This window comes from Galleria mellonella, unplaced genomic scaffold (genome assembly GCF_026898425.1).
Source record: "Galleria mellonella isolate WM207_F2 unplaced genomic scaffold, CSIRO_AGI_GalMel_v1 utg1650, whole genome shotgun sequence".
NCBI lineage: Eukaryota > Metazoa > Arthropoda > Insecta > Lepidoptera > Pyralidae > Galleria > Galleria mellonella.
This window is the reverse complement of record NW_026442010.1, coordinates 399,958-425,582: the sequence shown is the minus strand read 5'-3', so window position 1 is coordinate 425,582 and position 25,625 is coordinate 399,958. Positions and strand designations below refer to the sequence as shown.

Here is a 25,625-nt window from a genome sequence, read left to right as displayed (position 1 = left end):
ACCATAAAATACCTTTTACCCCCAGTCAGACAGAAACTTGGATGTTCTTTGATGTCACTTACTTGTACCGTAGTCTGAATTTTCATAATACTGTGTGTTGTAAAAGCAATAGATTAGAAGGGAAGGGATTATTAGTAACGGGGACTAGAGGCCCCATTGCTAGCAATATACCCAGTCAGAAAACATTATAGTTAATTCCCGGGATATTCGTCACGATGGGCCAGCTGTTCTGCTTTCACCCTCACCTATCATCCCTCACTGGTGCTCCGCTAGCTTATACCGATAGCGCAGGCGAGGTTACTATTGCATTATCATCAATAAAAATTATATATTTATTTAACATTTTTTTTTAGATAAGTCCCGCAGAGTTACACCAATTTTTTTTATTTTTATTTTATTTATTTATAATATTATGTCTATTAGGAAAGGTTTTATTTGCTGCCTGCCTTGGTGAGTATAATAAAAAAAAAATAAAAAGAAATAATATTCTGTCATGTACATACATATGTATATACGTTTTATAGAGTAAAAAATAATTATATAATTATTGTCAATTGTTTATAGTATTCTTCGGTTTTACTATATTTGTAAAAAATACTGTATAAGCAAAAAAAAAAAGAGTTAAATCAGTCGTCTTAAATGATAAAAATTACGAAGCTTATTTTTGAAATTTTTTATTTATTTTTTATTCTTGGAAAGGGGTAAACGAGTATACGGCTCATCTAATGGTAAGTGGTTACCGTAGCCTATAAACGCCTGCAATTATAAAGTGATATCAATTTATTATTTTGATATATTATAAATATTAATTTATTAAATTAAAGAAATAAATTTTCATTTAACTTAAATAATAATTTAATTATTAATTACTTTATACATTTACACATTACAAGGACAGAAAAAAATATATAGGTACATAAATATTTTAAAAGTGATTTAAGTTTTCTATTATATTATGAAATATATTATATATATAATATATTAAATATATTATACAGTATAATATATAAAAAAATAATAAAAAAATATTTTTAGTAATAATTATTTAGAAAAAGCTTATATTATTAACTTAATATAATATATTTTATTCATAATATTTTAGGCATCCACTTCCATTTGCCAACCCTCTCACATGGGGATTTCAAACTTTAGATTTAAGAAGGTAGACACGTGTGTGCAATAGGTTACCTACCGTTTCAATGTTGTGTCATAGTGTAAGAGCTGCTGTAAGAAATCCCACTAGTATTATTAATGTAAAAGAATTTTAAGATTTTTAGACGTCAAATAAAAATGAATTATATATAAAAAGTAGAATGGATTTAAATTAAATTTGCTATATAGATAGACCCATAATTTAGATATAACCTAGATGAATATACTGGTTTATTTTGTCTTTACGTACGCAGACAATCATGTCGGATTCTACTAGTAAATTAAAACGAAAAAAGAAATTAAGATATTTGGGTTTTTAGATTTGCCACAACCTTTAGGAAGGAGGGATTTTGGTTGAAAATTGGCACATAGATGAAATTTACCCTAGGTACCGTTTATCCCCGTAACCAGTTCCCGTGGGATAGCTTTTAATAAGCTCATACTAACGGCATAAAAAGTAATTTACAGGCATTATAAATAATTCCATGAAACAATAAAGAGGAAAATGTAAATAAAAAAAATCAATCATTGATATATTTATAAACTAAATACAAAAGGGGTTTTTAATCTATAAATATTAGTATAATAAGTAAAGCTATTAATTTATCATCCATAATTTAAAACTATTACACCCAATAGAAAAACAAATATTCAGAGGGTTCTTTAAAAAGGATGGAAGGAAGGCAGAGTATGTGGAAGAATTTTTCGTTATTCATCACTTACGGGGGTGAAAATGTGGCTTAAAGTTTACATGTAAGACTTTCAATTTTAAACTTTAAAACTTAAAAGTTCATATTCAGATTAAACTAAGAAACGAATATTTTGTCATTTGAGACATCGAGGAATGGCCCCTAGGTGTTGAAGTTGGGGGTGAAACTAGGGTACTCACTCCCTATCGCTATAGGGTGCACTTAATCCCTGACTAGTTGAAAAAATTTAGTTAAATCTCCCTATTTATCCCTATAAATACTTGTACTTCGTACCAAAATGATATAATTAATATTGTATTAAGTATATAATTTTTAGTAGGTATCAATTATTAAATTAATAAAAGAATAAATAATATCGTTTGTTAAAAAAATATATCTAAAATCAAATAATAAAATATCTATCCATTTTCAGCAATATTTTACTTTTTTTTCTTTTAAATAATCAATATCTAGTATTATTGTAAAATTCTGGTGTATTGATATATTTTTTGTTATATTAAAATTCTTATCGTTTTTACATTTCAGTGCTGGGCATCTAATTGACAGTAATAACGTAATACAAGTCCAATAAAATACATAAAATGAATTTTGTGTACTTGGTCTCACATTTTTACTATTAATATTTATTTATTTAAATGATAGGTATATCTTCTAATTACTTTATAATACATAGACGGTTTCTTTAATATTTTTTATTTATTTACTTTTAATTTATTAAGTTCTACAGAGTATACTGCTTCAGGTTAAGAATGTGTAGTATTTTTTTTTATTATTTTCACAGAACATATACTAATATTTAAATAAAAAAGTGGCCTAAATATATTAGCCAAAATTTCATATAATAAATATATTTTTTTACCTTATAAAAAGTTAATTAGAAATAATAGAAATAACTTTAAAATCTATTTTATTAACTAATTTAGTATTAATAATAACAGTAAATATATATACCTACTAGATGTACAGAACTAATTTGTGATAAATTAGAAACTATATTAAATAAATAAATAGTTACACGTTATAAGGAAGAATAATTATGATTTTACTACATATTTATTGCATATATTTTTTTAAGGAAATATAATTAAGAAAAAATATAAATTAGGCTTTAGGTATTTCTGAGAATACAAACAAATTTATATAAAAAATTACTTGTTATATATAAAAAGATAAGTATTTGTAAACATAACTATTTATAAAATATTTATATTTAAATAGGTAAATATACAAAAAAATATAGAGGCTTTCAAAATAATAATCTAATTAGTAAAATAATTAAAACTAAATATAAGATTATAGTTTAATACGTAATAAGTAAACATTTAATATTATTTTAAGGGCATATAAAGTTAAGTATCTGTATAAATATACAGGTAAATTATGTTATTTAAATAAAATAAATAAATTAAAGTGGGATATAAACTTCAGTGATTATTTTAATATAAATTCTAATTTATTGAGTTAAAATTTTTAATTTTTTTACTTAAATATATATATTTTTTTGTATAATTTTCATCAACCCTTCGCTCACCGGGGGGTCCATATTTTAGGTATTAGGTAAAAACATATATACCTACGGTTTTCGATGCCTCTTTTAGGCATAACATAGACCGCGAGGTCGACGTTACAAGGTTAGTGGTCTCCGCGCAGGCGCGAGCCGCCAAGACTGTTTTGCCGCCATTCCAGCAGAGTGACTCGCGCGCGCGCCACCTCTAGCCGTCAAAACGTAGCGCTCATTCCCCCTATCCCTTCTGCATCCCTCTCTATCCCTCACACGTACGCCCCTACACGTCCTGGTTTCGCGAACATTTCGTAATTGCACGCGTTGCATCGCCAAACAATCCGTCCGAATTCTGCCACCTATCCCACCCAAAGAGACTAATCCTGGCCGTGTTCGAGTTTGATAACATTAGGTCTTAAGGTACCAACTTCCCAGTTGATCCATTTTGAAGAAAATACGTACAGTGTCACTATTGACTTCGGGTTCTAGTGCGACCATCGCATTCACGCGTTAATTCCATTTGGTTACTCTAGAAAATCGTGTATGGGCTTATATTGAAGGTTTGGAGCCCTTATCAGGGCCTTATCCATTATTATCGGTCGTATAGTTTTATCTGGATTGTGTTGCAAGTGATAGTTTTGGCGATGTGGCGCGCGCGCGTCTCCACCGTTCGCTAGTTAGGCCTAAATATACCGCGGCGCGTCGGTAACGCGAAATTTTTGCACGAATGCGATACAAAAGTGTCCAATAAGATTCTTATAGGCCTATTTAGAAAAGTGATGGATCACCCCCCACGGACCCCCAAGTATACGAATAAAATGGTTTTCGAACGAACAACGTATTAAAACATTGTTTTTTTAACGATTTTGTGAAGTGACTGTGAATAGACTGCGCCGAACTAGTTTGAGTGTTCTGGATATTTTTATGTCTGGATGTTTCTGGATTATTCTCATCGTACACGTAAGTACAGCTTCTGTTTTATATGTTTTGCATAAAAAAATACCCTACAACATATTTTTATATAGTTTTAAGGAACATTTCCTAGTGTTAAAGCGTGGGTGCATCGTGCTTCACAAAAACATTTTTTTTTAATTTATCATCATTAATTATAAAAAGAATATTATTTAAATATACAATTTAAGATCATATACATATTATATAATAAGAATTTGTAACTTATTCTCAAGAATAAACATTAAAAAACACTTGTAAAAAAGTAGGCCTCTATCATTACTCTATCTTTTGGTTTAACTCTGATTTTCTTTTTAAAACAGAACAACTGGTTTATGTAATATACAAAATAAAGCACTTTATTATAAGAATATTCTTTTTAAATATTATTATAAGGATATATTTATAACACCTAAAATATTGATTAAAAAGTCTCTTAATTCTTGTAATAAATATCCAGAACTCATGTAAATTACCGTAAAAAGTATCCGGAAATAATATATAATTGATATTTAATAAAAAATATAAAAATGTACACTATAGTTTATCCATTGTTACAAAAGTTAAAAAATATCTATTAAAATAAGTAGGTATTTATTAAATTATAAATACCTACAACAGCCCGTAGATTTAAATAGAATATTCTGGTTAATTTCGCCCATTTATATCTCGAATATGGCCTATGTATGTATAAATATACTATTTAATGTTTTGTTCCAAAAAATAACCACATACTGTAAATTTATAATATCTTGCATTTGTTGTTTTATTTAAAAAACTCAGCGTGAACCTTCGTATATGTATTTATTTCGATTTAATTGTAAAAAAAGAAATAATTAGTTCAATATACGTTTCTGTATCTATATATATTAGCAGTAGGTATATATTTATGTTGTAATGTGTATTTAAAAATCCACAAAATTGTATGAAAATAATTATATATTTCATTAAAAATACATAGACGGACATAACTTCTAATAAAAAATATAAATTATCAATTTTCATCTTCTATAAATTTATATTTATATTCTAGAGTTTAATTCCATTATATATATAAATTTTTATAAACTTACATTACATTTTTTGGACGTATATTAATTGTGAATATAAATTGGAATTAACCCCTAGACGCGTTGGCATTAATAGGCATTTTTTAAATTAAAATATTGTTTTATATTATAATATCTGTATATGAACTTTTTACGTGTTCATATTTATGAATAATTACATCGTATTACATGTTATAAATTAACTAATAAATTAGACATTTGGTTGAGTTAAGGTAACACTAAATTATACATCTCATCTAAGGGTCGTATCTCTAAGATTGGGAAGAATAAGGAAAAGAACTAAGTAAATTAGCTCTTTAGTTATAGATTATATATATTTAGTTATAGATAATATAAAAAAATATATTGAAATGTATTTTACTTAATACAAATAATCCATTCTAAAAATGTACCTATTACAATGTTTCTTTTTTCTTTATTAAATATACGAAAATATTCTTGAAAGACAATCTAATATACTTAAATGATTTTTTGACATATATAATCTACCTCAAATTCTTTAAATATATAGAAGAAACTTAATAATGATAATAACGTTATTTTAAGCTATTATAGTTTGTAGATTTCTTTGAAAAAAAATATATATATTGGTAAAAATATACTAAATATATAATAAAAATAAAACACAATCATCTACTCGATATAATTGTCCTTTAAAATGTATTAAATAAGTATCAGACATCCTGGTGGTATTTAGATATATTTTTCGTAATTTTATTTGCATTTTGGTTAAATATACCTACCTATCTACGTGAATATAATTTAATAAAAATATAAAAAAATATATAAATATATTTTATAATGCACGAGAAATATATATTTTCCATTAAAAATATATTTATTTGTAATAATAGGGACCTTATATGTCTTTATCATTATTTTTTGACCATATGGACAATGTTTTTCGATGTGTAATAGACAGATTTTAAGTACATATAGGTAGGTAGTCTACTACTTACGTAAAAATATTTGATAAGTTATATAAAATATGCACAAAGTAAAAATTGTAAAAAATTATTGTAAGAAATTGGACTGATGCGGAAATGTTTCTAAGAGGCTTGGTAACACGCAGAAGACAGTGCTAACTCTCGTTCTCTCTTGCAATTTTCATTATAGTATTATTCAGTAATTATTACGAGACACTGCAATATAATATAAATTATATATATTATTTACTGTGATATGTATATAACATCGAGCCATTATATAATATTTTTTATCTAATTTTAAAACGGTACAAGAATTGGAGTTCTTTTTATCTTAGTAATATATTTCCGTCCAATCCATTTAGAAATATAAATAGAATGGTCCACTATTGTATGTATACCAATTTATATATGTAATAATGAGGTCATTTTCAAACTTTGTAGATTTCTTTGAGGCGATAAATATCCAATAGGTATGTAAGGAAGCGTTTTATATATTTCATGTACCAATGATTATTGAAAATGTACCTATACATATGTGAAGATATATATGTTTTTTTTTTTCATTACATATGTATCTAATGCAATAATGCATATGCAAAATAATGAAATTTAAAATATTCAAAAGTAATATATAAAAAAATATATTTAAATTATTTACACTAGCTATAAATGTTTAAAAGTAAAAGTAAAATAAATAAATAGACATTTATCTGTATGTACCATACTTATTTTAAAATAATAGTATTTAATAGTATAGTATTAATATAAATAATTATAAATATAAGTTTAATTATATAATTATTCAGTTTAGAGTTCATAATATTAATTATAAATAACTATAAAATTAATATTATGTTTAATTTTATATAATAAATAAAAAAAAATCTATTGAATATAGAACTCAGCACCATCTACTTTCTAACTCAGCAGAGCACTATGAGTACGGGACAAATAATAAAGTTAGTTAAATACTATTTTTTTCTTAAATTTTTATTATATAAAGAAATATCCGTACTACTTACCAGGATCTATCTCCTATCCGTACCTGTCCACCGTCTTCTCTGTTAGAATAGGTACAGTTATTATGTAAATACGAGTACATATGTACAACTTATGTACTGGATAGTGTAATGTAGTTACTATACAAACAGTATCTATTGTATATACGTCATAACAGTGAATTCCATTTCCCTTTCTTTCAGTGCTTATATAAACAGATATATGTATGTATGTCTTTATCTATCTGCAGGCTAAAATTTATCTTACATTATTTGTAATATTATTCCTTATACAATATTTTTATAATTTATAATCTAATATATATAAATAATAATAAAATAAACCATTTTATATATAAAAATATAATAAAGTATCTTCAGATATACCATACCTATTTACTTATCTTTTCTGCTTATATATTTTTTAATTAATATATAATAAATATTATACAATATTACTATTTTTATTATTAAATTATATATTTTTAGTTTTAATTATATATTATTAAATTATATGCAGTCAACTAATACTGTCACCACAACTGTGACAGTTGATAATGCTTACAGCTATCCTCACTTACATTTATAGTCGTGAATATACTTATATATTAAAAAAAATATATACTTATTATTTATAAAATTTGGAAAATAAAATAGAAAGGTATATTTTCCCCCCATTACTAAGATCGTTTTGTGTAGAAAAATGGCTGATGCAATTGTCGTACATATTTAACATTATCCAAGCCGTTATTTACTTTATAATTGTGATTGTGAGTTTGTTTGTTTGCTTGGTGCTTTCATGGCTCATTAAATAGTCATAAATTTTGGCATACAATTAGTGTTTGGGACAGAGAAGGATATAGGCTACATATTATCACAGTCATATGAGCGAAGTCGCCGGAAGAACTAGTTTATTTTTATTTTCTTTGATATTTTACATTAATAAATAAATAAAATAAAGTATATATACACGTATGGTGGGATATGACATTGGAATTACGGACTATGAAGGATCCCATCTTAATTCTTAAGAATAGCAACGCACAAAGAGTGTCATGGGCGTCATAGTATATTCTGTGACGTTCACGGCATTGGTTATGTCTATAAGCAACGGTTCTCACTTTCTATCAGGTGAGCCGACAGCTTGTCCGCCACTCTTAGTTGTATAAAAAAATAGTTACTCTGAGAATAATATAATGACAATTAAAAATATAATGTTGATATTTTTAATTGTCAAAATCTATATTTAATTGTCAAAATATATACTGTATATAAAAAATATATATCTTCCGTTAATGTTAATTTAACATACTATTGTATCATATGTACCTAATTTATTCAATTTTAAAATAATAATACTAGTTATATAAAATTAATATAGTGGCCGCACTCCAAACAGAAAGCTTACATATTATTTTTTAAATGTTATTATTATTATTATTAAAATTGAATATTTTTATTATTTAAATAAATGCTTATTATTATGTTATAATAATAATAAATGTTATAAAATTATAAATGTGTAAACCAAAATAATAATTATTATGAATAAAATATATTAAATCAGTGCTGAAAATAATGATTTAATAAAACAGATATATTTTATGGAAATAACCATATACCCCCATTAGTATATATGGTAGCAAGTGTTGAGTGCCAAAAAAGAGAAATGAGAGTAAAAGAATTGAGAGCATTGTGAAGTATCTCGTATTCGTAACACAGTATTGTGAGAGCAAGTTGGCCTAAAGTGTCGGTGTATATGTTAAATAAGAAAGAGCATGTTTTTTTTTTATAATGAATGATAATAAAATAGTTACACCGTTTGCGCTATCTATCTATATACGCTGGCGGGGCACCAGTGAGGAATGGATAGGTGAAGATGAAAAGGCAAGTCAGTTAGCCCATCGTGATGAATACACCTAGATTTCAACATAATGGTTTCCAAGGAGGACCACGTGGAGGTCAACCTGACAGGGTATATTTCTAGCAATGGGACTGGTAGTCCGTTTTACTAACAATCCCTTCCTCCCAAGAAAGAGCATGTTAGGTTAGTGTGAGTATATGGAAAGAATGGCAAGTGAAAGATTGAAGAAATAAATACATAATGCGAAGGCGGAAAGAGGGGGGAGGTTTAAACTAACCTGTAATGATAAGATACACCTTGTGCTATCTGATGAAGAAGTCAAGTCACTGGAACCGAAATATGCTTATGCCTAGGACCGATTATAATAGTGGATGACGAAAGGAGTCAAGCTCTCTTTCGTATCGTCTCCCTGCCTACCACGTAAAGGACGATAATAGTGTTATTATAGACAAAAAAAAATATATAATTCATTTAAATAAAATTTAATTTATTTAATGTGAAACCGACAGATCAAATTGTCATCACTGTTCATCAAGATGATGGAGATGGACCATATTTCTAGGTTTACAAATATATGTATATATATATATACACACAATTGGTTCTTTATTTATTTTTAAATACTTGTATTTGAGGTTTGATATATAATACAACGCTATCTAGTCTCGAAATAAGTAAGAATGTATTATGAGTTATCATTTCTTGTAAGATATACCTATGGGTAGATGAAACATATATGCCATGCTCTAATTAATATACATATATGTTTATATTGTGCAGGAAAGAAACTTGGAACTATCAAGCTATATATATATATATATATATATATATATATATATATATATATATATATATATATATATATATATATATATATATATATATATATATATATATATATATATATATATATATATATATATATAGCTGCAATATTAATAAAAAAAATAAAAAATAATAAAAATTCATTATACAAACTATATAATCGTTAAAGCACTTCTGTGATACAGTTTAGGAAATTGTACTGAGCTCAGCTAAATTAGCTGCAGTCAACTATAAAGTTGAAATATGATGGTTTTCAGACTAGTCCTTATTTCTGGTTGACACGAGGAGTGTAATGTGTGCGTAGAAAAAAATGAAATTAAAAAAATGACTATATATTAAAAGTACTTTGTAGTTTATTTATTTATTTATATAATACAAAAATCCACAGCTCTTAAAAATACAACTTACATGCTATGTCTCTTATAAATACAGCCAATAACGGATTATATTTAATACAAACGAATATTATAATTTTAAAGCAAAGTAGGCAAGGTGGAGTTGGTGTATGCAAGTGCTATAATTCACAATTTATAAAATGGATAATAATAACCTATTTTTTTAATGGGTGAAAATGGAATGGAAACTTCCCCTGCACCAATTGTGTACGCTGGCGGAGCACCAGTGAGGGATGATACGTGATGATGAAAGTAGGCCAATTAGTTGGTCAACCATGACGAATTCAAGTTAAATTAATCATAATGGTTTCCAGGTGAAACCACGTGGAGGTCGACCCTATAGGGTATATTGCTAGCTGTGGACCACATTACTAAAATTTCCTTTCACCCCATAATACCCTATTTAAATTTTGACCCGCAACACCTATCTGGCTTATTCTTCTATTCTGTTTATTTCTATAAAAAAATGTCAACTATTTTTATGCAGTAGTTACAGCATAATATTTGTACAGATAAATGTATTTATTATTATTTTAATAGGTAGTCTCAGTAAGTATATATATTTTGGCCTAGAAGCATGGACACTTAATTATAAACCAGTACATGCTATGTACACTACAACAGTAAAAATCCACCAGCCTCTAAAATCTCATTTTATTTTCATATACGTAAGATTTTTTAAATAAAATATTTTTAAATTAAATATGATTTTAAAGATTTTTATTTTTTACAATTTGTTCTATTTATTTTTAATAAACAGGAATTTAAATTCAAATGGTTTAAGAAGATAATTATAAATTATTATTATTACTTTATTTTAAATAACCCAATTGATTATTCCACTGTTGCATAAAAAGAGTTATTAAAATTCAATTATCCCAGACAATTGTATTACAATACGTTGTCATAATGCAGTCAAAATTAAGAAAACACTTAAACGCTTTCTTCAACTGTCTCCAATTATATTAGACATTATTATGTAAGTTTGTATATATATATATATATATATACCGGTCAAATGTAAGTTGTACTTGTGTAAATAGTGTTCCGTATAATTAAGATAAGCAAATATGTAAATTCATCTAAATCTCATTATCTATTTTTTAGGGGTTTGCAGTCATATTTTAAATTTATATAAATATGATGAAGAACAACTATCGATCTAAATCTACGATAGGAAAAAAAGAAAGAAATAATTTAATCAAAAAAGCATGCGACTCATACAATAGCACACAAAACAAGAACAAGGGAAACAAAACAAAATAAAAAAAACATAGTATATAAATAGAAAGCAATTAAATTAAGATCAGTACAATTGAAGTCTAAAATAAAAATAAAAAAAAAAAACAATAAAAAAAGAAACAAATAAAACGATAATAGAAAACAATATTAAACACATCTTGTATTTATATGGCAATAAATAAAAAATATTCCCCTGTAATTGATATCGACGAAAACCGACTATTAATATAGTTATTCAATGATTATGGCCAGTTTAAATTATTTACCTGCACGAAAAAAATTTACACTTACAATATGATACGTTTTAATAATTCCAATACAGTCTGTATAAATGTAAATAATAATTTATTAAAATTAGTTTTATTTTATTTTCTTATTAACACCAATAATTTTTTGATTTTTTCTGAATAAATCGAAATATTTACTATTGAATATATAAATATTTATTATATATTGGTGATAAATTTGTTAAGTTTAATAATGCCTTTATTACCCCATAGCTTATCTATACTCTAATTATATCTATCACCAGAGGGAGACTTTTTACAAAAGTCGATTGCTTGGGTACCTCTGTCCCATTCGTGTTTCAACCGTGAAGCAGCTGTGTGTTTCAGTTTGAAGGGTGAGATATGGCGTGAATTTACTGGGTACAGAGGAATAACACCTGAGTCCTCAGGAATGGCAACGCATGGGAGGTATCATGGGTGAGACAGTATACTCTCTTATGTCCATGGTACTGTTCATGTCTATAGGCGACGGTTACCACTTTCCATCAGGTGGACCGTCAGCTTGTTTGCCATTCTAAGTTGTATAAAAAAAAATCTATTGGCTCTAATAATCCGAGACACTTCATTAGGTATTCTATATTTTTGTACCTACTATTTAACAATATAACTAACTACACTACTGTATAACTAACGAAAAATATGTTTAGAACATTTTTATATTACATTGATTATTATAAATGGGAGTAATAATTTATTGTACGCACATTGCTTGCTGTTAATTAATGCTCCTCTCCACTTGCTGGAGGAGAACTCTTACAGAGCTGAACTCGCCTGTTGTATATCTTTAAAAAATATAAATTATAATTTTGTAATCATTACATATACAATACATGTTCATGTACAATAAAGTATAAATAAATAAATAAAAATAAAATTTCTAAATAAAAATATAAATAATGAACAGACAAAATTTTAATTAATTATTTTTAATTATTACTTTAGATGTTAATAATAAACCTGATTACTTAATTATATTTTATTTAATATTACCTGCTTATTATTTTTTTTTTCGTTTACATGAGAATTCTGAGACAAAATGATATTCAGCGAAAATGGAATCAGGATTCTAAGTTAATATTAACTTTGAACCCTGATTCCATTTTAAAATACAAATAAAATAAAATAATTATATTACATAATTGTGAAAAAAGATACTTTAAGGGATAATTATATTATATAAAATGACTAAACCATCATCATCACAGTGGTGAACACAGTTAAATGAGATTCTCTGAGACTACCTTTTCACTCTATCATCAGACTTTCATCGTTATTTTTCTACTAATTTACTCGTCGTAATCAATCAAATACCTAAATCCAAACTCGATAGATTTACCAATAGTAATACAAATAAATGTCCAATATTATACAACGCCATCTAGTGTAACTTAGCAGAGATACATAAAGTGAAATACTAATAAAGTGAAAGTGATCACTTTGCTCTCTGTTTTCATCATCATCATCCTTATCTGCTTATCACATCAACTATCCTTTGGTAAACATGGGCCTCTCCCATAGACTGCCATAAGGAATTGTCTCGAGCCATCTGTATGCGTCCTGTAATCCCAGCATAGAATGGGCCATCTCTTCCTTTCCCATGGTTGTCGTAAGAGCCGAATAAGGGGACTTAATGGCCGAGGAATTTTTATTTATTTATTTATTCATTAGTACATATATATGTACATGGCGGACTGAATGCTAAAAGCATTCACTCCCAGTCAACCGTAGGGAAGTGTCAGAATACTCGAATGCGGTACTACTAATTATTGATATACATACATACTAAAATTACATATATAAACGGAATGGATAGAAGCAACCTCTTAAAATGTCACCAAAGCCTAACTGCGGTTGCCAACCCGCCTGCCAAGCGTAGCAACTACTCGCAACCCCCTCCCCCAATGACAAACACCAGAAAGGGAAAATGTTTTAATGGGATGAAAATGAATGATGGTATACGATATAGCTGGCAGGGTACTAGTGAGTGATGATAGCCGAGGATTAACTTAGATCAATTGGCATATGGTGATGAATTCACCAGGAACTAACCGCCATAATTTTCATGGGGGACTACGCAGTCGACCTGATGGGGAGTATATTGGTAGTAATGGAACCGTTAGTCCTCATTACTAATAATCCCTTCTTCTGTGGGGGAGGGGATTGTTAGTAATAGGGTCTAATGAACCCATTGCTAGCAATACACCCTATCAGGTCAACCTCCACGCGGTTCCTCCTGGAAACCATCGTGGTTAATTCTTGTTGAATTCATCACGATGGGCTAACTGACCTGCTTTCATCGTCACTTATCATCCCTCACTGGTGCCCCGTCAGTGTATACCGACACGACGTAGGCGGGGTTACCATTTCATTATCACCAATTAAAAAAAAACCCTTCTCCTTTGCTATGAGTTGTTGAGGAATTGGCTAGGCTGCAGACTTACCAGTATTTGGATTGAGGTTGGCATATTATTGTACCATTATGTCATAGAAAGGACGTAATTAGACCGTTTATAGTAAATAAAACTGACCAAGAACGTCTCGTACACACAATAATGGGGTTCTGTAGGTATTTTAAGATTTTATTTCGTTTGCTGGTAGCTATTACTGTAAGTTCTATACAATATCATCATCTTCCTACCCTTATCCCAATCATTTGGGGTCGGCGTAATATGATTCTATCCATATTACAAAAAGACTTGGTTTACAGTTTTACGACCGGCCACCTGCCTGACGTCAACCCTCTTTGGGAATACATTTGTTGGTGATCTCCGCCACCTACGGTATGGAGGAAAGGGTTGAGGAAAAAAGGAAGGGAACGTTGGAAATGCGTAAAGGAAATTGATGAACGAGAGGAATATGGGACTTATGTGGGAAAGGAAAGGGGGGGGGACCAGACACTGATCTCTTATTCAAATTATTCGTGAATAAATTCCATATTATATTTGTATTATTTAAACATAAATACTCTATCGTCACGCCAGCTCCTTTACGGGGTGGGTAGAGAGATAATAAATGTATACGCCTGGGCAACCGCAGCGCCATCTAGTCCAAATACTAAATAGAGTTTGTACTATGGGTAGTGGACAATTGACTTGAAATCTAAATAAAAAATTGCAGTATACAAACAGACAAACTAATGTACAGAAATGCATCGAATCTGTAACCGTCGGAAGGTGGGGCAGTACTTTAATTGCTGTACCATCGGGATATACAAATACCGTCAATGCTAACAACTAAATGGTAATGATTCCCACTAAACATAGTCAAGGACTATAACAAAGCAAACAGATTAAATTACATTCGAACAAAAAAAATCATTCAAATCGGTCTACTAGACTATAAAGCATCAATCTTGATGCCGTTCGTGTCTAAACACGTCGGTTACTACTTCCCAATAGGAGGGCTGTATGCCAACCAAGCTATTTACTTAAACCTAGTTGCATAAAACTTGTAACACCCCTTTGCTATCTCCTTTTGCATTCATCACTGCAATAGTACAGCCATAGTACAGCCCCATTTTCCTAGATCAAACCAGATTGGGCCTGTCTATTCCATTCGGGCGTCTACACCAAAGGAGTTGTATCTAAAAAATTTTTTGAATATATTAACTTTATACTCACCCCATGTTGTTTATCATTATAATGGAATACCTGTTTGTCAGTTTGTGTTCTCACAGTTGTATAGAGTCATGGGAGAGACCTTGGATAAAGGGTGAGGGCCAAGGGTGACATCAAGGTCTCAGGGACCTGTTCTTGTTGAAATTATCATAATTCCGAACTGGTGTTGAGTGCAATGAAAGAAAGACATTGGAATATTAATAGGCAAGTAAGCAGTCACAAATCATCAGGTTCCAATTGACTTGTGAGACTATTGTGCTGTAAGAAGTTGCTGATAGGTGATGAAATGACGTATTTTACAATTTTTTACTTTCAATTCTGGACATATAACCACATTTATTCCCATGAGAGAAGTCTATTAATATGCTTGCTAGACGGTTTGGGAAAGGGTTTCCTTTTTAACTAGTTTTTGCCTACGATTTCGTACGCATGAATTCGGAAGTAATTATAATATTTAGATGGCATAACTGTAAAAACCGCATCCAATTTGATGCTGTAGTTTTACCAGAGCAAATATATGTATATATAGCCAAAAATTATAGTCAACTGCTCTTATTAAACCACCTGAGTAGTCAGGAATGGTAACACATTGGAAGTATCATGGGCGAATTAGCATACTCTGTTACGTACATGGTACTGCTCATGTCTATAGGCGACGGTTACCACTTTCCATCAGGTGGGCCGTCAGCTTGTTTGCCATTCTTAGTTACATAAAAAAATATTAAGACCCCTTAAATAATATTTTCTAAAATATCCAACGTTATCTGGTTATATATATATATATATATATATATATATATATATATATATATATATATATATATATATATATATATATATCTCTAGCAGTGATGTATTGTGCTTTCAAAGTCAGAGTCAAAATGATTTATTCAAATATGCATATATTATGCACGTTAAGCTATTATAATACCATCCAGTCCAGCAAGCACTTCCAGCTGAGAAGTACTGGCATGAAACTCGACTGCTTTTGTTTCGTTTGAAAAAAAAAACTGTTCGTAAAATATTTATTTCTTTAGAGATAAATGTCTAATACAAAGAATATATATATAATACATAGAATAAAAATCGCAGTGTATTTATGAAGAATAATTTATGAAGATATAGTACATTACTGCAGCGGCCAGCAACTGAGGCATTGATGGACGAACGTGCAAATGTGAGCCGAGGCGTAGCCGAGGCACACATATGTGAGTCCATCAATGCCTAGTTGTGGCCAAGACTTGTATAGTACTTTTCTCAAACAATGCGCGGAAATCAAAAACACAATTTTAATTTTTAAGTTCAATGACGAATAACGAACAAAAATATTTTTTCACGCGCCATAATGTTCCTTTGTTTTTTTTTGCAATAAATAGCTTTCTATTTGCAAGCCAGTTCGAAATTTAAATAAAACCTTTTATTGGTTACCTCCTTGGTAGCCAGTTTCGAAGTAAAAGGTCATTCCATTTTTAAATTACAGGACAGATATGAGTTTACATTGTAATTTATCTGGCCGCAAAACACGACAGATATGGATTTTCATACAACTTTTGCCGGCCGTTGCCCGCATGTATCTGGCCAGTACGGCAATTTTGATTTATCTCGAAGAAGATTGTTAAAATAGTGCTCACATTTCCAAGCATGTTTGAGAAAAATATATTTTATATATTTACATTTCAATTTATGACATTGTCTAATATGTGAAACTGATATACTGTACCTACAAACATTTAAATGGTCGGCAACACACAAGCAATTCCTCCCGTGTTGCAGGTGTTCGTGGGCGACGGTAGCCGCTTTCCATCAGGTGGACCGTATGCTCGTTTGCCTCCCTAACAATAGATAAAAAAAGTAAAACAAGGGAAAACCATAAGAAAAAAGAATCTGAGTAGAAGGGACAATCACGTAATTTTCCTTTGTGATGCTGACGTGCATGCACTTCACTTCCCCTCCCACTTCCCAAATAGGGCGGGGGGAAGGGATTGTTAGTAATGGGATCTAACTGAGCCAATGCTAGTAATACAGCCCATCAGGTCGACATCCACGTGGTTCCCCCTGGAACCGTGATTAATTCTAGTGGAATTCGTCAAGATGGGAGCGGAGTTATCATTCCATTATCAGTCATTAAAAAAAATTAAACTAGGGTTGTCACAATTTGGACTCATTTAATGAATTACTCTGTCATACATAATTAATAAAAAGTAAACCGTTATCGTAATGTAACAGAGAAAAAAATTCATAAGCGGTGACCTTGTATAGACAAACGTATTAGGTCGACCCATTGATAGTTAATAAATGGTTAAAGAAAGTTTTTTTTAAAGTGTGAAAATGAAATATTGACCCCGCTTGCATTATTAGTATACATTGGTGGGGTTCTAATGAGAATGTAGCAGGTCAGTTGGCCCATCGTGACTAATTCAACATCAATTAACTGCGGTGGTATCCACGTGGAGGTCGACCTTATAGGGTGTATTGCTAGCAATAGGTCAGTTAGACCCCTAAACTAACAATCCCTTTCCCCCTGGTCGACCTGTTAGGGTACCACACCATCCTGAGTGAACACAGATATAGTTTTTAAATACAATCAACCAAAACAAGAGTATTCCACTATCAACGGTTGGCTGCTCTATGCCGGCTTACTAAGTGCTTTTTTACGCTATGTGTGAAGGATTTAGGAAAGGTGAAAATGGTATGGTAACCCCGCCTGCGCTAACGGGATACGCTGGCGGAGCACCAGTGAAGGGATCATCTATCAAGATGAGAATGAAAACAGACCAGTTAGCCCATCATGATGAATTTATCAGGAATTAACCATTATAGTTTCCAGAGAGAACCGCGAGGAGGTCGACCTGGTTGGGTATATTGCTAGCAATGGGATTCTCAGTCTTCATTACTAACAATCCCTTTCCCCCCGTGTGTGAAGGATCAGAGGTTATAGGATCAGTGGCGTAACAATAGGGTGGCAGGGCTGGCAAAATGCCACGGGCCCTGACCCAAAAGGGCTCCGGCTCAAGAGGCCGCGAGCTCATAAATATTTTTTTTACATTGTACCTGAGTATTTTATTTTACTTGAGAAGTATTTTTTTTTATTGATAGGGCCCCATCAAAAGAATTTGTCCCAGGGGCTAAATGGTATAGTTACGCCACTGTACAGGATACTTCCAAAAACTTGCTAGACTTAGGTCAAGTGACTACAAGCTGTCCTGTTTTGTCTATGATTAAGTGCAAATGTGCAGCTCGGCTCAATCTGTAGAACAGTCAAGAATTCAGTGATCATAATTAGTTTTCTCTTTTTATAATGACTTCAAATGTATATGGCAGTGAATTTACAGTGTACAGAAGAATAACACCTGAGTCCTCCGGAATGGCAACGCATGGGGGGTATCATGGGCGAAATAGTATACTCTGTTATGTGCATGGTACTGCTCATATCTTTAGGCGTCGGTTACCATTTTCCATCAGGTGGGCTGTCAGCTTATTTGCCATTCTAAGTTGTATAAAAAAATGCATAGCAGGGAGTCAGTGGATGCAAGTGGGTCAGAACTATTCCTTATGGCTGTCTAATGGGAGGCCTATGTTCAGCAGTGGACGGATAATGTCTAAAATGACGATGATGTTGATGAATAAGCTTCCTGAGTGGTATCTTCAGAAGGATAAAGAACAGGATTGTTCTTTACCAGAGGGAGACTTTCTACAAAAGTCATTTGTTTGGGTACCTCTGTTCTATTCGTGTTTCAACCGTAAAGCAGTTGTATTTGCATGACTGTGTTTGGGTTTGAAGGGTGGGATATGACGTGAATTTACAAGGTACAGAGGAATAACACCTGAGTCCTCAGGAATGGCAACGTATGGGCGAAATAGTATACTCTGTTATGTCTATGGTACTGCTCATGTGTATAGGCGACGGTTATCACTCTCCATCAGATGAGCCGTTTTAAATTGCTTAAAAAAATTTTTTTCTATGTCACCGAGCAAACGGTCACCTACTGATATGGGTATCACAAATGATTCTTGTCACCCGTGAGTCTCCACATCCTTTCACTCTTTAAATTATTTTATTGCCACCTTATAGGGAGAAACGTGTCCCCAGCGGTGGGCCGTTAGAAGTCCAAAAAATCTGAGGGCCTACCATCAAATGTGTTCCGAAATTTCGTAGCCAAACGAAACACAAATTTGATGTTAAAATTACATTATACATGCCGTTTGGAAATAGTAAAAATTTTAAAATATTGTTTCTTTGGATTTTTACGGTAGGATGTATGACGAACGAAATGTTAAACTCAATTTATTGGTCCGATTTTGGTATAAATAAAAACACAAAATTAAGTCCGAAATTTCGGAATTTCATTTCATGTTAGACCCACTGATTTATGTTTTGTATGTATTGTTGTATTTTGTTTTGATTACGTCTGTATATAATTTGTTTGTTTGTGGTCCCGGCATAGAATGGACCACTCTTTCTCTTTCTGGGGATGCTGTAAGAGGCGACTAAGGGACCTTAGGAAAAGACAGAAGCAAGCAGCAGTAGCTAAGTGCAAACAACCAAAGCTTAACTGCAGTTGCCAACTCGCCTGCCAATCGTGGCAACTACTAGCAAAACCCCCTTAATAGGGAAATACCTATGTTCAGCAGTGGACAGTTAATATCTGATATGATAATGACGATGTTTTTTGTTTTTTTTTTAATTGAGCCATCATGCATTAACAGTGTTTACATGGCAGTATATTTATCTTACATGCAACATTGTTACACAAGTATTTGGCAGTGTCCCAATGGCCTTTGTTGTTATGCGCTTCGCACTTCACATTAAATACAACTGAACTCTCAATTTCTTTTTTATATTTTTTTAACATGAGCCTATATATATGAACAACAGATCACAGAATTATTGTACTGCCCATGACACCCCTGATGCGTCATCGTTCCTGAAGCCTATAGTGGTATATGCTTTATTTCGATTACATTGGTTGTCTATCTTTTAGATTCTGACATTCACGCTAGATATAGGTACGTATACTCTGTGCATTACACTCTTAAAGGAGAGAAAAAAATAATAAAATTTAAATTAAGAATTCAACAATTTTTTTTTTTACAACTTAGAATGGCAAACAAGTTGACAGCCCATATGATGGACAGTGGTAACCGTCGCCTATAGACATGAGCAGTACCATGGATATTACAGAGTATACTGTTTCGCCCATGATACCCCCCATGCGTTGCCATTCCTGAGGACTCAAGTGTTATTCCTCTGTACCCTGTAAATTCACTGCCATATCCCACCACCCTACTTATGATTATTAAATTGATTTAGACTTCAAGAATTTCATTCTATACAGTTTTTTTTTACAGTGAAAATTGTCAAAACTCAGCCTTTATGCGTTCCAAGCTATAATAACCCATAAAGTTATGGTGTCTTGTCTACTAGACGAGTCATATAAAACACTACATGATACGGCCGGCCCATTGCCCATCGTCGTATAGAATATAGACAACGACCAATCATAGACATACCTGTTTGGTTTTAAATAAAAATTACCCTATTTAATATGAGACACGCAAACTAGTTTTGCACCGTGACGCTCCCTGCTTAGAATAATAATAATCGGCGACGCCGACTTGTCTCGTCTGGTTTTGGCGGTTGAGGTACAGTTAGACGCCGCTGTAAATGTACGGACACCACGCTCCGTGTCCTATACTTTGAGTTAACAAATAAACTAAAGTGTACACTCGATTATCCGGACTTCAGTTATACGGATACGTGATTTATTTAATTCAATTCAATTTATTTTATAACAATATTACATTGTGTCGAATATGATAGGATTTTTAGACTGTACAAGTGCAAAATCACAAACATGCAACAATTTTACATTTAAACGATGTCATATACAAATAATGAATTAAAAATAATAACAATTTCAGTGAAAAAACAAGTAACTATATACAACTTTTAGATCCTGACATTACGCAAATGTGAAAACGATTCATGGCTTAACTTAGATATAAATTTGATTATGTATTGACTGTAATTCAGCTGAACGTTTTCCAAAAAATAAATAAATAAATAAACTCACAATTAATATATTATCCGGATCGTCAACAATGTGTAATGTTTAAGCCAATCAAATCAACACGTTTTATTCGTTTTTTGGTTTTGATTATCCCTTTTAGCGTTTATTATTAATCCTAAAAAGGTAACTATAAATTGTTAATAAATTTAAAAAAAGACACTCCTTCATACGTAAAATTATCCGGATTTCCGATTATCCAAATGACTTGCGAGAATAATAATCCAATAATATAAAAAAAAATAGTCCAGTTGACCGTGTCTGTACTGTATTTAACTTTACTTGCTGTCATAGACATTAGTACATACTGCTCAGCAAAAAAAAAAAAATCATAGACTTCAATCGTGACGAAGACACTGAACAACGACGTGATGTTTCCTAGACACATTAGCCGAGAATATTTGAATTTAGAACGCGCAATCGTGATCCTGGAAGTGGGTTTTGCTTGGCAACAAGCAGTTTTTTTTTTCACAAAGAAACAATACAGTCGTCAGAGGAAGACTTTGTATAAAAGTCGTTTGCTTGGACACCTCTGTTCTATTCGTGTTTCAACCGTAAAACAGTTGTGTTTGCAATGGCAACTTGCAACTTAGAATAGCAAACAAGCTGACGGCCCACCTAATGGAAAGTAGTAACCGCTGCCTATAGACATGAGCAGTACCATGCACATAACAGAGTGTACTGTTTCGTCCATGATACCCCCCATGCGCTGCCATTCCTGAGGACTCGGGTGTTATTCCTCTGTACCCAGTAAATAGACTACCATATCCCACCATTCAAACCGAAACACAGCCATGCAAACACAACTGCTACACCGTAGAAACACGAATGGGAAAGAGTTACCCAAGCAAACGACTTTTGTACGAAGTCTCCCTCTGGTGGTGGCGTAGATATGCCAGCTTTTAAATTAGACCTTCAGGGACATATCTGTCATGATTAAAGATTATGCCCCACAAAAAACTCGACTTTAATTGTACCAAAATCAGTTGTTTTGATTTCAAAACTAAACTATTAAACCGATTTTGATGATTTTTTTATGGAACCAATCTGTAAGTATGCCCTTTCAGATAAAAAAGAATTTTTCAAATCGGTTTACAACTGACCGAGATATGAGGTGACAAAAGTAAAAAAAAACAAAAAAAAAACAACCAAATTGAACCTTTCTTTATGAAGTCGGTTGGAAACTGCATCCATTTTGTTGCTGTATTTTATCGTAACAAATGTAACAGACAAGTAAACAAAAAATCTCTCTTCATATCAATTTTTCTAAAATATCTCCATGTACAGACAGCGTCCAGTTACAAATTTTATTATATTAATAAAAGCTTAAGATCCTTGACCAGCCGGAAGTACCTTATTAGGTTGATCACGCGCCATTTACTATGGAAATGTGTGTTTGTACTGGCCATTACCATATTATGGGAATTCGAAAAAAAAAGGTTGTAAATTTATTTAACTCAACTGTATGTCGACTGTGCGCTGAATGCATTAGTGTGTGTTTAATCCATGTATTAATTAATGCTGCATTATTTTTAATTATTATTACACGAATTTTTTTATATTAAAAAATATTGGAAATTTAATAATTAACATATTTGATTAAAATGAACTTTTTTTCAATACATATGCACGTACTTATACACAGTATCATATAGCCTCAAAATAAAGAATACCAGTAACCGGAATATTTTATAAGTATTAGACAAGTAATAATTTACCAAAAGAAGACTTTGTACAAAATTCGATTGCTTGGGCACCTCTGTCCCATTCGTGTTTCAACCGTGAAGCAGTTGTGTTTGCACGGCTGTGTTTCGGTTTGAAGGGTGGGATATGGCGTGAATTTACTGGGTACGGAGGAATAACACCTGAGTCCTCAGGAATGGCAACGCATGGGGGGTATCATGGGCGAAACAGTATACTCTGTTATGTCCATGGTACTGCTCATGTCTATAGACGACGGTTACCACTTTCCATCAGGTGGGCCGTCAGCTTGTTTGCCATTCTAAGTTGTGTAAAAAAAAATAAGTACCCATAACCGGCGAGCGTATATGACACGATTGATAAATGTGGAAGAAGCGAAAGAGGTTTGTTTGAATCGAAGCATTTGGCGTTCCATTGTTTCTGTCTACCTAATGGGAGACAAGTGTGATGTATGTAAACAAGTAAACAGCCCTATGTATGTATGATGAAAAGTGGTAACATAGTAAACAGCTCAGGTGTTATTCCTTTGTCTAAATTCACGCCATATCTTCAAACCGAACACAGCCATGCAAACTGCTTCACGGTTGAAACACGAATGTAATATTGCTTAAATATTACTTAAATAGATATGGGGCTACTAACTTTAACAACAGTTTTCTCAAAATAGTAATCAAGATCATAGTCTTTAAGTGTCCACTGCTGAACATAAGCCTCCCTCTAGGAGGGTTTTGCCAGCAGCTGCCACGCTTGGCAGGCGGATTGGCAACCGGAGTTAGGCTTAGAAGGAACGCTGCAGTCCATCCCTCGCCCTCCCTTAGTCGGCTCTTGTAACACCCACGGGAAAAGAAGGGGTGGCCTATTCTATGCCGGGACCACATGGGAATATACAAATTAATAATAAATAGTTTAATTACACGAGCAAATTTATTAAATAAATAAAATAAGATAAATTAACGAAATATTGTTTACAAATGAATTAAATAGAATTATTTTATTTAAGTTAAATTAATTATTCATAATTTTTGTTTTATAATATAATTAGTTAATATTTACAATTGAAAGTTCGTTAATTATTTGATTTAACAGGTATGTCCAGTATGGCCACCCAGCCCGTCACCCGGCGTATCTCACTATCAGTTATTTCCCAACAGCCACGCCCACGATAATCCAATATCTAATACGCAAGACCTAAAATAAACCCTGGACGTGTGTAGACGATTTTTTTAACGTCCGCGCATTAAAAAAAAATGTCTGCACCATGCTGGACTGTGTTTGTTTAACGAACATTTATGGCCGCGGTATTTGCGCTCCACGTGTATGAGACACGGCTATGGTGGCCGCTCACTTAGCCGCACTCGTAATGCGTTCCATGCAAATTCGTTTAATGCCCGCCTTCCAACTCTGTAGCTTGTGATCGACGCTGTCTATACTAATATTGTAGTGAGGTATGATTTGATGTTTTGTTTGTAATGGATAAATATAAAAATACATAAACGATTTTAAAAAATATAAAAAGAATATATACTGCTGTACTTATACAATTGTATCGTTGTGTTTGTAAATTGTCTTGCTTATTTCCTATATTGTATAATGCAAATAAAGTATACTCATTCATTCATTCATTCATATAAAGCTATATAATCAATAAGTCATGTGGGCTGAATTGATTTAAAAATTTATACATGCTAAGGTGAGTCGTTAGTATTTTACAATATGAGTAGCTGATCTGGTGAACGTTGTTTTGCTCTCTACCGCTATCTATTGTATCCACTGATTCTTATTAAGATGAAAACTATCCTATTTGTCAAGTTAGATACACATTTATAAAATTTCATTAATTTCATTTCAGTGCTTTTAGACATTAGCGTAAACAAATATCATGACATGAGATTTTGAGTGTAATATATGCATATTATTATACCTTATTTTAACCTGTGTATTAATATTACATAACGTAATACATAGAATAGGTTGCATGTAAATCTACCACATAAAACTTTGCATCTACGTTGTATATTGCTTTGGAATGTATCAAATATTTTTTACCAATAAAACCTATTTTTTCAACTTCAGCTTAATAAGTATATTATTGCATAATTGACGTTTTAGTTTGCTATCAGAGTACTTTTTGAATAATCAATCAGAAACATTAAAAATTTTGTAATTATTTTCGAAAATAAATGGATAATTACGACGTTGCCACACTTCGCGGCTAAAGTTCAAGATACGAACGCTGTCGAGAGTGGCGCGGCGCGGATTAGTGGGCGTTCACCTTTATGTAAACTAGACTGACTGTTGCTGACTAAGAAGTCAAA

At 31.5% G+C, this 25,625-nt stretch overlaps 1 long non-coding RNA gene across 1 annotated transcript in view; it reads left to right on the top strand.

The window, feature by feature from the left end:
- The first annotated feature begins 3,522 nt into the window (after positions 1–3,522).
- LOC113514396 (uncharacterized) overlaps positions 3,523–25,625 on the top strand; it is a 175,736-nt gene continuing 153,633 nt past the window's right edge. Inside the window, exon 1 of the long non-coding RNA XR_008252596.1 lies at positions 3,523–4,323. This is a non-coding gene — a long non-coding RNA (uncharacterized LOC113514396). The remainder of the gene's footprint in view (positions 4,324–25,625) is intronic.